Raw genomic sequence first — 12,600 nt, 5'->3', positions numbered from 1 at the left:
TGCTGGTGTCCGTGTGTTTTTTCCTGCACAATGATGGGGGCTGCTAACGCACATCCCACCACCCTTAGAAGGTCTTACATCTCGTGTGAGCTCTCCCAGCTGTAGCAGAAGGGCTGCTGGGGAACGTGTAACTTTCCCCTTGCAGAGCTGTAGGAGTTGCCATCCTCCATGCCCGGGTAATAATCAAGAGGAGAAAGTAGCGAGCTGTCTCGGAAGGCCCTGAGCCCGGGCCATGGGACTGCGGCAGGCTTGCTGGGAAAGGTGAGAAGCCCGGCAGAGCTTTCACCACAACGATTTTAACACAGGGCTGATTTTGCTGCTCTTGTATTTTTGTGTTGCCCATTGTGGTGGCACAAGAGGAGCCTTCCCAGCCCTGTTATCAAGAAGGCTTTGCTGCCAGCTGGGGTGACTGGCTCCAGGACGCAATGGCACAAACATGAGCAGCTCGCCAAGGCCAAGGGAATCTCCAAAACGGGTGGCACAGCCCGTCTCACCCAGATTTACTGCCCGTGCAGCCTTGTCTATCCGTGTTGCAGTGCTGGCTCAGCATGTGTGTGTGCTGGGGCAGGGGGTTTCACTCCTGGGGCTCCTCTCTGGATGCAGTCGTGTTTTGCCCTGCAGCCCTCGAAGCTTCCCGACAGCTCTCCTTTCTGAAAGAGGGAGAACAGGGCAGTGACACTGCAGCATTCATGGCCACAGATCCCCACTGCCGTGCCTGCCCTGCCTTGTAGCCATGCCCGTGCCCTTCCCTGCACCCGCACTCGTGGGTCCTCTGTGCCCTGTGCCTGGGGTCCCCTCTCTACACAACCCATATCCTGCCCAGCCTCTCCTACCCATCCCACCTCCACCACCTGCTTCCCAGGAAAACAGGGCACCTGGGACAACTGGGACAGATTTGGGTGGCCAGGACGGGGGAGTCAGGGGTGCCCAGGCAGCCCCGTAATACCCCAGGTTGGGGCAGTGATGACTCCTATGATAGGAGGGGCACAGGCACCTCCAAATTTTGCCCAGCTTTGCAGTCCCAGGAAAGGTGGGGAAGTGGCATTTTCCTGCGTGCTGTTCTCAAGTATTTGTAGGCTGTAATCAGGTCTCCCCTCAGCCTCCTCTTCTCCAGGCTAAACAGCCCCAGCTCCCTTAGCCGCTCCTCATAAGTTTTATTTTCCAGCCCCTTGACCAGTTTAGTCGCCCTTCTTTGGACCTGCTCCAGGAGCTCAATATCTCTCTTAAAGCGAGGGGCCCAAAACTGGACACAATATTCCAGGTGCGGCCTCACCTGAAGGTGAGGGTGCAAGAGGTGTTGGGTTGAGGTGCCAGAAGTGCCCTCCTTTTGCGCAGCCCCCTCCCTTGTCAGCACGTAGCATCATGGCATAAGTGGGGCAGGGTGAGGGCAGTGCGTGGGCAGCAGTAGGCAGCAGAGCGGAGTTAGTGACCCGTCCTGGCTGGGCACGTTGGTGTGGTCAGGAGGGACCCCCAGGAGCTGTTAGGGAGGTGGTACTGGGGGTAGAGGCAGGGAGGCAAGTGGAGGCTTTGGGAGGAAGGATTGGGAAAGGGCATCTGAAGGCAGCGGTGGGCAGTGCAGAGCAGAGCGAGTACTGTCAGCAGCGTGTGCCCTGAGGTTGCGTTTGTGGGATGAAGGCCCTTGAGGTAGAGAGGGGTGAGGTGTGGGCAGTGTGGGGTGAGGGGATTTGGTCAGGCCCCCACCAGTATCCATCCATGTCCAGGGGGATGTAGCTCAGCGGGAGAGCGCTTGCTTTGCATGTAAGAGGCCCTGGGTTCAACCCCCAGCATCTCCATGTACTTTTGCCTCCCCGCAGCTTCCCTCCTGCCAGCTGTGAGGCTGTCAGAGCACCCCAGATCCCCCACACATCCCAAAAAGGCCCTGGAGTTTCCTGCAGGCACGGCTGGCCTGGGTCTGGTTGCTGGCACTCACAGGCTGTGAGGAAATGCCCGTTTCCTGCAGCTGAAGGCACAGCAACAGCAGCACCAGCATCTGCAATGGTGGGGACAGCTGCTCCCCAGGACCCCCAGCGTGGGCAGTGGGTAGAAGCTCTCGCTATGGGCAGCTTTGGAACCCAATTGGATTTGGAGTCCAACACCTTCACCCCTCAGCCATCACAGCCCCAGCCATGGGCACCCCAGGGACACGCCTTCCATGAGCACTTCCCAGTCCTTCCTCGGTGCCCTGTTTTCCTGGGAAGTGGGAAAGTCTCTGGGGTGTCCAGTGCATCCCTGCACACACCCTCAGCCCTGCTCCGCTCCCCAAGGGCTGGCGGCAGGATGTGTCCCCAGAAAGTGTCTCCTGGGGCACCAGGGTCCCTGGGCAGCAGTGCCCCTGCAGCAGCCCAGTGCGCGGCACATGCTGGGGGTGCCTGAGCAGGTGTGCACCCCGGCTCGTTGGTCTAGGGGTATGATTCTCGCTTAGGGTGCGAGAGGTCCCGGGTTCAACTCCCGGACGAGCCCTCCTTTTGGGCACCCACCACTCTCTTCCCATCCAGCTCCTCCCCCGTCCACCAATATTCACCTCAAGAGACACCCGGAGCCCTGTGGAGAAGGGACACAAGGTGCCTCCTTGTGACATCCTGCAGCACTTGGGTAGGGGAGGGAAAGGGTCGCAGGCATTCCCCGCTGGATGCAGGTGCTGGGAAGTAGCGCCAGGCCAGCCATGCCTGCAGGCATCCCCAAAGCTTTTCTAGGAGTTTTCAGGGGCTCTGGCAGCCTGGCTGCCAGCAGAGAGGGGAGTCTGGGGATGCAAAAGCTGGAGATGCTGGGGGTTGAACCATGGGTTCTTACAAGCAAATCAAGTGCTCTCCCGCTGAGCTATGTCCCTGTGAAACAGCCTCTGACTTGGCTTTCTTTTTACTGCCAGAAAACCCCTATTGCTGCTTCCTTCCTCAGATACCCTGGAGCTGCTGACTATGGGGTTCGAGGTTTTGCAGGAAGATTTTGTGGCCCTTTTCCTCCCCTGCCCAACACTTCAGAGTGTGGAGACACCTTGTGACTTGCTTGCTCTTCTCAGCTGCCATCTTTATATCTGCCCTGCTCCCAGGCGAACATCCTCGCATGGGGGCCCTGGACGTCTGCCCCTTCGTGCCTATGATGAACATCAACATGGAGGAGTGCGTCACCTGCACCCACATCTTTGGGCAGCGCTTAGCAGTGGAGCTGGAGGTGCCTGTTGAGTGGGGGCCAAGAACCTCTGCCCATCCCGTCCCACTCCATCCACATGCTTCCAGCTGTGCAGGAACTACACATAGGTGACAGGTGCCCAGACCTTCCTCATCGTGTACAACGTCAACCTGCTGTGCACCAAGGAGCTGGCTCACCGCATCACCCTCAACCTCCGCGAGCAGGGTCGTGGCGCCGACCAGGTAGCCTCATGCCTGTGGCATGCTGGGCACTGACCTGCTCGCCCCCGCTCCTGCCAGGCTGTGCCTTGACTATGATGGGTCTCGGCAGCCCGGGCGCTTGAAGAGGGTGCAGGGCATCAGCTGGTATTTAGAGGAAGAGAATATAGCTCAGGTTTCTACGAACCTGCTGGACTTTGAGACCACACCGCTCCACGCCGTCTACGAGGAGGTCTGCCGAGACGCGGGGGTGGGTGGCACGGGGCAGCAGGCCATGCGTGTTTCAGTGGGGGCTTTGCGGAGGAAGTCTCCCTCCAAGTTTTTCTCCCCATCCCCAGGTCAGGCTCTGCTGTATCTCGCGCTCAGCTCAGCCAAGCTGGGCAGAGCACTGAACGGTACCAAAATCCCAAAAGCTCAGCAACTTGCCGCTGGCCCCCAGCTCCTCCACTGAAGGCTTTTCCACAAGCTCCTCAGATCCTGGGAAGAAATGAGGACCACCATGCTGAGGTGGTAGTGGCGGCAGGACAGGTGGCTCTGGGGGCAGTCACACTTGTGATGTCCTTTGCAGGCACTGAACCTCCCCGTGGTGGGGTCCCAGCTGGTGGGGCTTATCCCCAAGAAGGCCTTGCTGGACACAGCTGAGTTTTACATCAAAAAGGATCATCCTGGAGGATGGAACAGAAGATCAGGCTGGTAACATGGCTGCTCCCAGTACCAAGACGAGGGTGGGATCATGAGAGAGAAACACCCGTCCCCCCAGCCTCCCAAAGTGCCATGAAGCAGAGAAGGCAAATGCTGACATGGCCCGGGCATTGCCAGAGCAGTTGTGGCCACACCCACCCCTACAAAAATCAGCCAGGGGAGCACAGCATGTGAGTTTGTGAGGAAGGGCATGTGGGAAGGGCACATTCGGGCTGCCTGCTTGAGAGGTGAGGTTAGTTGGTGGCCATCACCTCCCAGAGGAGCTCAGCTGTGGTGACCACCTGTTGGGGGCTCGGCCCTCTGCCCCCCGGCAGCAGGGACGTGGCAGTGCAGACAGAGCCCCTCAGACAGATGCAGTGCCTTGGCCTCGGTCTGCGGTGGGGGCCGGAGCCTTCCCTGGTACAGGACGACGGTCGTGGGAACAGCTGTCTGAGGGGTGACAGGATGGATGGTCTGCTCATCGTGGGCAAAGAGCTACGAGAGGAAGTAGAAAGGTTGTGGAGCATCAGAGACTCTGAGAAAGAGAGAGACTGGTGGTGTCATGCTCTGCTCAACCTGCGGCAGCAACAGGAAGAGCAACAAAAAGAACCCCAAGATGAAGGGGATTCTGTATCCTTACCCCATCAGCCAGAAGGCAGCAGCTTAAAGGAAAGTCATGAATGGCAGCAATTTCGTGTTCGGAGTGACAGGTGACCCCCTTCCTTGCCCACCTCAGCTCCCCAGGTGCCTCTACACAACAGGTATGAAGCTCTGGAGGTGGAAGGCCCATCGACGGATGATGTGGCTGACAGTCCATCTGCACTGGAGGTGTCACCAGGGTCAGAATGGACTACCCCCGTATCATGACCACCTCCACGAAGAACAAAAGACGGGTAGTAGTTATAGGCAACTCCCATCTGAGGGGAGCAGAAGGACCAATACGCCAGGCTGATCCTTCTCTTAGGGAAGTTTGCTGCCTCCCTGGCGCCTGGGTTAGGGACATCGCCAGGAAACTCCCTCGCCTGGTACGGCCCTAGTACTACTCCCCGTTATCGCTCTTCCATGTGGATGGCAATGAAGCTGCAACACGAAGTCCAAGGGCTATCAAGAGAGACTTCAGGGCCCTGGGACGGCTGGTAAGGGGGTCTGGGGCACAGGTTAGCTTTTCTTCTATCCTTCCATTTCCAAGCAGTGGCGCTGAGAGAAGCAGATGTGTCCAGTCTATTAATACGTGGCACCGTGGCTCGTGTCATCGCCACAGTTTTAGCTTTTTTGATAATAGGATGGGCCACACAGCACCATGCTTACTGGCACCGGATGGGAATTGCCTTTCTCAAAGGGGAACAAGGGTCGTTGCAGAACAGCAGCGGGGCTCATTGATAGGGCTTTAAACTAGATTCGAAGGGGGAGGGAGCTAGTATCAAGCCTGATCAAAATATGCTAGAAGCACCTGAAGAGCAGCAGAAAAGAATTCCAGCTGCTCCAGCCAGGAAGTCGGATTCATCCAGGGCCCAAATTAAATGCCTCTGTGCAAACGCACACAGCATGGGGAATAAACAAGAAGCGTTAGAAGTGTGTGTGTGCCTGTTGGAATATGATCTTATTGGCATCACGGAGACGTGGTGGGATGAATCCTATGACTGGAGTGTCAGAATAGAAGGGTACAGGCTCGTTAGGAAGGACAGGCAGGGGAGAAGAGGAGGAGGGGTTGCCCTCTAGGTCAAAGACCAGCTGGAGTGCGTGGAGCTGCACCTGGGGACAGATGAGGAGCCAACTGAGAGTTTATGGGTCAGGATTAAAGGGAGGGCAGGGACAGTTGACATAGTAGTGGGGGTCTGCTACAGGCCACCTGACCAGGAAGACCGACTGGATGAGACCCTCTATAGAGAGATAGGAGCTGCCTCACGTTCACGAGCCCTGGTCTTCATGGGGGACTTCAACCATCCCGATATCTGTTGGAGAGACAACACAGCAGGGCAGAAGCAATCCAGGAGGTTCCTGGAATGCACGGATGATAACTTCCTTCTCCAAGTGACAGAGGAATCAATGAGGAGATGTACTATGCTGGACCTTGTTCTCATCAACAAAGAGGGCCTAGAGGATAATGTGACAATCAAGAGCAGCCTTGGCTGCAGTTACCATGAAATGGTGGAGTTCAAGATTCTTAGGAAGGCAAGAAAGGCACTCAGCAAGCTGACTACCCTGGATTTCAGGAGAGCAGACTTTGGCCTTGTGCTGGGTTTGTGTGAAGGGGTTCTGGTGGCAGGAGAGGGAATTTGCTCCCTGTGACTTCCCTGGTTCTGGAACCAGGTCAGACTTGGCTGTGGCCACCAGATCAGACCCCCATCCCCTCGGGCCAGGGCTGGGCCAATCGATGCCTCTGTGAATTGCCCTATTTAAGTTGGGACAAAGGAACTGGAAAAGGTGCTTTTGCCCGGGAGCGAGGAGAGAAGGGAGGGGGGTGCTGCCCCCGCGCCCCGGCTCCCGGCCAGGGGCTGCCCGCGCTGGGCCGGCGCCATTTGCTGAGGATGGCGGTGGCAGAGCCCCTGAGGGAACTCGGGGAGTGCCCCACTCCTGGGGTGCGGCTGGGCCGAGTTTACCCAGAGAGGACTGAGATCTGAGAGAAACGGCCACGCTGACACCGGGTCAGTGAAGATGGAGCGGGAGGAGGAGTGCCGGAGCTGAGTTTCTCCTGCAGCCAGTGGTGAGACGGCAGTGGCCCCCCTGCAGCCAGGACAGACTTGGTGGGGCAGAGACCCACTCGCAGCCCGTGGAGAAGCCTACATCGGAGAAGAGATGCCTGAGCCTGAGGGAGGTCGTGGAGAATGGGACACACGACAAGGTAGAGACGCATTTAGAGTCCATGTGACGACCCACACCGGAGCGAGTGGCCACAACTCCCTAAGAATCTGTGACTGTAGTAAAAGCCCGCACTGGAGCAATCCGATGGGGAAGGATTGCATCCTGCGGGTAGGACTCACGCTGGAGAAGTCTGTGGATTGCCTCGTGAGTAGAGGATTCACTGGAGCAAGGGAAAAAAGGGTGTAAGGACTCCTCCTCCTTTAAGAAAAGGAGCGGCAGTAACAACATGGGATGAACTGACCTGCACTCCCCATTCCCTGTCCCCCTGCACTGCTGGGGGGAGGAGGTAGATCCAGGAAGAAAAGGAAAGGGGGGGAGTGGTGTTGTTTTTAAGATCTGGCCTTGTTTCTTTTTATCCCCTCAAGTAACTGTTAATATTTCTTTTTATCCTTTCAAGTAACAATGTTTCTCTACTATCCATCATATTTCAGAAGTTGTGGCAGTCCAGTGAAGTTCCCACTGACTGGAAAACGGGAAACATAGCCCCCATCTTTAAAAAGGGGAAAAATGAAGACCCAGGGAACTACGGGCCAGTCAGTCTCACCTCTGTGCCTGGCAAGATCATGGAGCAGATCCTCCTGATGACTATGCTAAGGCACATGGAAAATGTGGAGGTGATTGGTGACAGCCACCATGGCTTCACTAAGGGCAAATCCTGCCTGACTAATTTGGTGGCCTTCTATGATGAGGTTACAGCGTTGATGGATAGGGGAAGAGCAACTGACATCATCTACCTGGACTTATCCAAAGCATTTGATACTGTCCCACACGACATCCTTGTCTCTAAACTGGAAAGACATGGTTTTGATGGATGGACCACTTGGTGGATAAGGAATTGCCTGGATGGTCGCACTCAAAGAGTTGTGGTCAATGGTTCAATGTCCAAGTGGAGGCCAGTGACGAGTGGTGTTCCTCAGGGGTCAGTACTGGGGCCAGTGCTATTTAACATCTTTGTTGGAGACATGAACAGTGGGATCGAGCGCACCCTCAGCAAGTTTGCAGATGACACCAAGTTGTGTGGTGTTGTGGACATGCTGGAGGGAAGGGATGCCGTGCAGAGGGACCTTGACAGGCTGGAGAGGTGGGCCTGTGAGAACCTCGTGAAGTTCAACAAGGCCAAGTGCAAGGTCCTGCACGTGGGTCAGGGCAATCCCATGCACAAGTAAAAGGCTGGACGGAGAAGGGATTGAGAGCAGTCCTAAGGAAAAGGACTTGGGAGTGCTGGTGGATGAGAAGCTCAACATGAGCCAGCTCTTGTGAGACACCACCTAGAATACTGTGTTCAGCTCTGGAGTCCCCAACATAAGAAGAACATGGAGCTACTGGAGTGAGTCCAGAGGAGGGCCACGAAGATGATCCGAGGGCTGGAGCACCTCTGCTATGAAGACAGGCTGAGAGAGTTGGGGCTGTTCAGCCTGGAGAAGAGAAGGCTCCGGGGTGATCTTATCGCAGCTTTCCAATACCTAAAGGGAGCCTACAGGAAAGCTGGAGAGGGACTTTTTACAAGGGCGTGTAGTGACAGGACAAGGGGCAATGGATTTAAACTGAAAGAGGGGAGATTTCGATTAGATATAAGGAAGAAATTTTTTTACATTGAGGGTGGTGAGGCACTGGAACAGGTTGCCCGGAGAAGTTGTGGATGCCCCATCCCTGGAAGTGTTCAAGGCCAGGTTGGATGAGGCTTTGAGCAACCCGGTATAGTGGAGGGTTCCCTGCCCATGGAAGGGGGGTTGGAACTAGATGATCTTTAAGGTCCCTTCCGACCCTAACCATTCTATAATTTGTGACCATGGCAGTCTCCAGGTGTGACACTTGTCTCCAGGGATGGTGCCTGGCAAACTGTGAGGGCACAACAAGTGGAACAAGTTACGTTGTTGTCCTCATGACACTGAGATGCTCAGGGAGCAGAGAGCCCCTCCCACCAGGACAGAATGCGGGCAGCCACAAACCCAGAGTGGGCTACCGATTTTGGACCCCAACCTTTGTCCCCCAGTGCGCGGGCCACGGTGACAGGTGCCTGGACATTATCACTTACAACATCAACCTGCTGTGCACCAAGGAGCTGGCTCACCGCATCACCCTCAACCTCCACAAGCAGGGTCACGACTCTGACCAGGTACCCTGGTGCCCACGGCATGCTGGGCGCTGGCCTGCTCGCCCCTGCAACTGCCAGGTGCCAGCAGGGGAAGGAGAGCTCTGCAGAGCTCAAGGGCAGCACGTGGTGTTATGGGGAACCGCCCCAGGACTGGCATAAGCTGGAAGCCGGGAGACGGGCTCTAATTTTCAGCGGCACGAGAGAGAGACTTTTCCAGCCTACGGGGAACGAGCTAGATAAGAGCAAGTTAATTATTTCTCAGTGCAGTTTCCAGTTGTTTGCAGGCGGTGTGCCCCAAGTCTGGGATGGGACAGGCTGGCGACTCCGGCTGTCCTCTCCCTGGGTGGTGGCCCCAGTACTCTGTCCTAGGGCTGGTTCAGCCATGGTTAATGAACAGCAGGGAACGAGGATGCCATGGGACGTGTCACGATGGGCCTGATGTGGCGGTGCTGCTCTTTGCAGGTGGTCAGCCGGCTGGGCCTGGACTCTCTGTCTCCATTTCAGCCGCGGGAGCACATCATCGAGTAGGGACCCCCATCCTTCTTCTTGTCGTGGTGCCCATCCCTGCCTGGATCAAGGGATCCTGCTGCCTGCATCTTGCACTCAGCTTGGTTTGGGAGTGACACCTGCACCCCGCTCCTCCTCACAGCCCTGGGACATCTCTGCCGAGTGCTGTGAAGGCGCAGGGTGGTCCCTGCTCCCAAACATTGACAGTTGTGAACATGGGGTGAGGGGACCCAGTGCCAGCACTGAGGGTCCAGAGTCTGAGGAAGGATCGCAGGTATGTTCAAACGAACTTACACTGCCGTCCAAGAGAACCCCTGTCGCTCCAGCCAGCGAGTCGGCTTTGTCGGAGGCCCAGCTGAAGTGTATGTACACCAACGCACGCAGCATGGGAAATAAACAAGATGAGCTGGAGATGCGTGCACATGAGCAGGGCTACGACCTTATTGGCATCACGGAGACGTGGTGGGACGACTCCTATGACTGGAGTGTCAACATGGAGGGGTATAAGCTTTTTAGAAAGGACAGGAAGGGGAGACAAGGAGGGGGTGTCGCTCTCTATGTCAGCAACTGGCTGGAATGCGTGGAGCTTCGCCTGGGGTCGGAGGAGGAGCTGACAGAGAGCTTATGGGTCAAGATTAGAGGACGGAGACGGATAGGGGATGTTACGGTAGGGGTCTGTTACAGGCCACCTGGCCAGGAGGACAGAGCAGATGAGGCGCTTTATAGCCAGATAGGAGCAGCCTCGCGGTCACAAGCCCTGGTCCTCATGGGGGACTTCAACCACCCTGACATCTGTTGGAGAGACAATACAGCAGGGCACAGGCAGTCCAGGAGGTTCCTGGAATGCGTGGATGACAACTTCCTCCTGCAGGTGATAGAGGAGCCGACAAGGAGGGGTGCCATGCTCGACCTTGTGCTCACCAACAGGGAGGGACTGGTGGGTGAGGTGAAACTTAAGGACAGCCTTGGCTGCAGTGACCACGACACGGTGGAGTTCAAGATCCATGGGGCAGCAAGGAAACCACTCAGCAAGCTCTGTACCCTAGACTTTAAGAAGGCAGACTTCGGCCTCTTCAAGGACCTGATGGGCAAAGTGCCATGGGAGGCGGCCCTGGAGGGACGAGGGGCCCAGGAAAGTTGGTCCACATTCAAGGAGCACCTCCTCCAAGCTCAGCAGAGGTGCATCCCGATGAAGAACAAGTCGGGCAAAAAGGCCAGGAAGCCTGCGTGGATGAGCAAGGAGCTCCTGGACCAACTGAAAATGAAGAGGTTAGCCTACAGAGGGTGGAAGCGGAGACAGATAGCCTGGGAGGAATACAGAGAAGCTGTGCGAGTGACCAGGGATCAGGTGAGGAAGGCTAAAGCCCTGAAGGAATTGAATTTGGCAAGGGATATAAAAAGCAATAAGAAATGCTTCTATAGGTATGTAGGGGACAAAAGGAAGTCCAAGGAGAATGTAGGCCCCCTCCGGAAGGATACTGGTGCTCTGGTCACCCGCGACATAGAGAAGGCTGAGGTACTCAATGAATTTTTTGCCTCAGTCTTCACTGATAAAGCCTCTTGTCTTACCACCCAAGCTGTGGAAAGAACTAGCAGGGACTGTGAGGATGAACCACCGCCCACTGTACTTGAAGAGCAGGTTCGGGAACATCTGAGGAACTTGAAGGTGCACAAGTCCATGGGACCTGATGAGATCCATCCGCGGGTCCTGAAGGAACTGGCGGATGAAGTTGCCAAGCCACTGGCCATTGTATTTGAGAAGTCGTGGCGGTCTGGCGAGGTCCCCGATGACTGGAAGAGAGGGAACATAACCCCCATATTTAAAAAGGGGAACAAGGAGAACCCGGGCAACTACAGGCCGGTCAGCCTCACCTCTGTGCCTGGCAAGGTCATGGAGCAGATTCTCCTGGGAACCATGCTAAGGCACATGGAGAGCAAGGAGGTGGTGGGTGACAGCCAACATGGCTTCACCAAAGGCAGATCGTGCCTGACCAACTTGGTGGCCTTTTACGATGGGGTGACAGCATCGGTGGACAAGGGTCGACCAACGGATGTCATCTACCTGGACTTGTGCAAAGCTTTTGACACTGTCCCACACGACATTCTTCTCTCTAAACTAGAGAGGCATGGGTTTGATGGATGGACCACTCGGTGGATAAGGAATTGGCTCAATGGCCGTACTCAGAGAGTAGTGGTCAACGGCTCGATGTCCATGTGGAGACCAGTCACGAGTGGCGTCCCTCAGGGGTCCGTGTTGGGCCCGGCCCTCTTCAACATCTTTGTCGGTGACGTGGACAGTGGCATGGATTGCACCCTCAGCAAGTTCGCCGATGACACCAAGCTGTGTGGTGCCGTCGACACGCTGGAAGGGAGGGATGCCATCCAGAGGGACCTCGACAGGCTGGAGAGGTGGGCCCGTACCAACCTCATGAACTTTAACCAGGCCAAGTGCAAGGTCCTACATCTGGGTCATGGCAATCCCAGGCACAAATACAGACTGGGCGGAGAATGGATCGAGAGCAGCCCTGAGGAGAAGGACTTGGGAGTACTGGTGGACGAGAAGCTCAATATGAGCCGGCAATGTGCTCCTGCGGCCCAGAAGGCCAACCGCGTCCTGGGCTGCATCAAGAGGAGCGTGGCCAGCAGGTCAAGGGAGGTGATTCTCCCCCTCTACTCTGCCCTCGTGAGACCTCACTTGGAGTATTGCGTCCAGTTCTGGAGTCCCCAACATAAGAAGGACATGGACCAGTTGGAGAGGGTCCAGAGGAGGGCCACGAAGATGATAAGAGGGCTGGAGCACCTTTCCTATGAGGACAGGCTGAAAGAGTTGGGGCTGTTCAGCCTGGAGAAGAGGAGGCTCCGGGGTGACCTTATAGCGGTCTTCCAGTACCTCAAGGGGGCCTACAAGAAAGATGGGGAGAGGCTGTTCAGGAGGGCCAGTTGTGATAAGACAAGGGGTAATGGTTTTAAAATAGAGGGAGGTAGATTCAGGTTGGATATTAGGAAAAAATTTTTTACCATGAGAGTTGTAGAACACTGGAACAGGTTGCCCAGAGAGGTGGTGGATGCTCCATCCCTGGAGACGTTCAAGGCCCGGTTGGATGAGGCCCT

The 12,600-nt window shown here is 56.2% G+C and overlaps 2 non-coding genes across 2 annotated transcripts; both read left to right on the top strand.

Annotated features, from left to right (window-relative positions):
- The first annotated feature begins 1,721 nt into the window (after positions 1–1,721).
- Positions 1,722–1,793, top strand: TRNAA-UGC (transfer RNA alanine (anticodon UGC)). Its single transcript has one exon. It is a non-coding gene; the product is annotated as a tRNA-Ala (tRNA).
- Positions 1,794–2,388: 595 nt separating this feature from the next.
- On the top strand, positions 2,389–2,460 carry TRNAP-AGG (transfer RNA proline (anticodon AGG)). Its single transcript has one exon. It is a non-coding gene; the product is annotated as a tRNA-Pro (tRNA).
- The last annotated feature ends 10,140 nt before the right edge of the window (positions 2,461–12,600 follow it).

The sequence above is a fragment of the Tauraco erythrolophus genome, chromosome 8 (assembly GCF_009769465.1).
Source record: "Tauraco erythrolophus isolate bTauEry1 chromosome 8, bTauEry1.pri, whole genome shotgun sequence".
Classification (NCBI taxonomy): Eukaryota; Metazoa; Chordata; class Aves; order Musophagiformes; family Musophagidae; genus Tauraco; species Tauraco erythrolophus.
The sequence above is the reverse complement of the archived record's forward strand: the minus strand, read 5'-3'. Positions and strand labels throughout refer to the sequence as shown.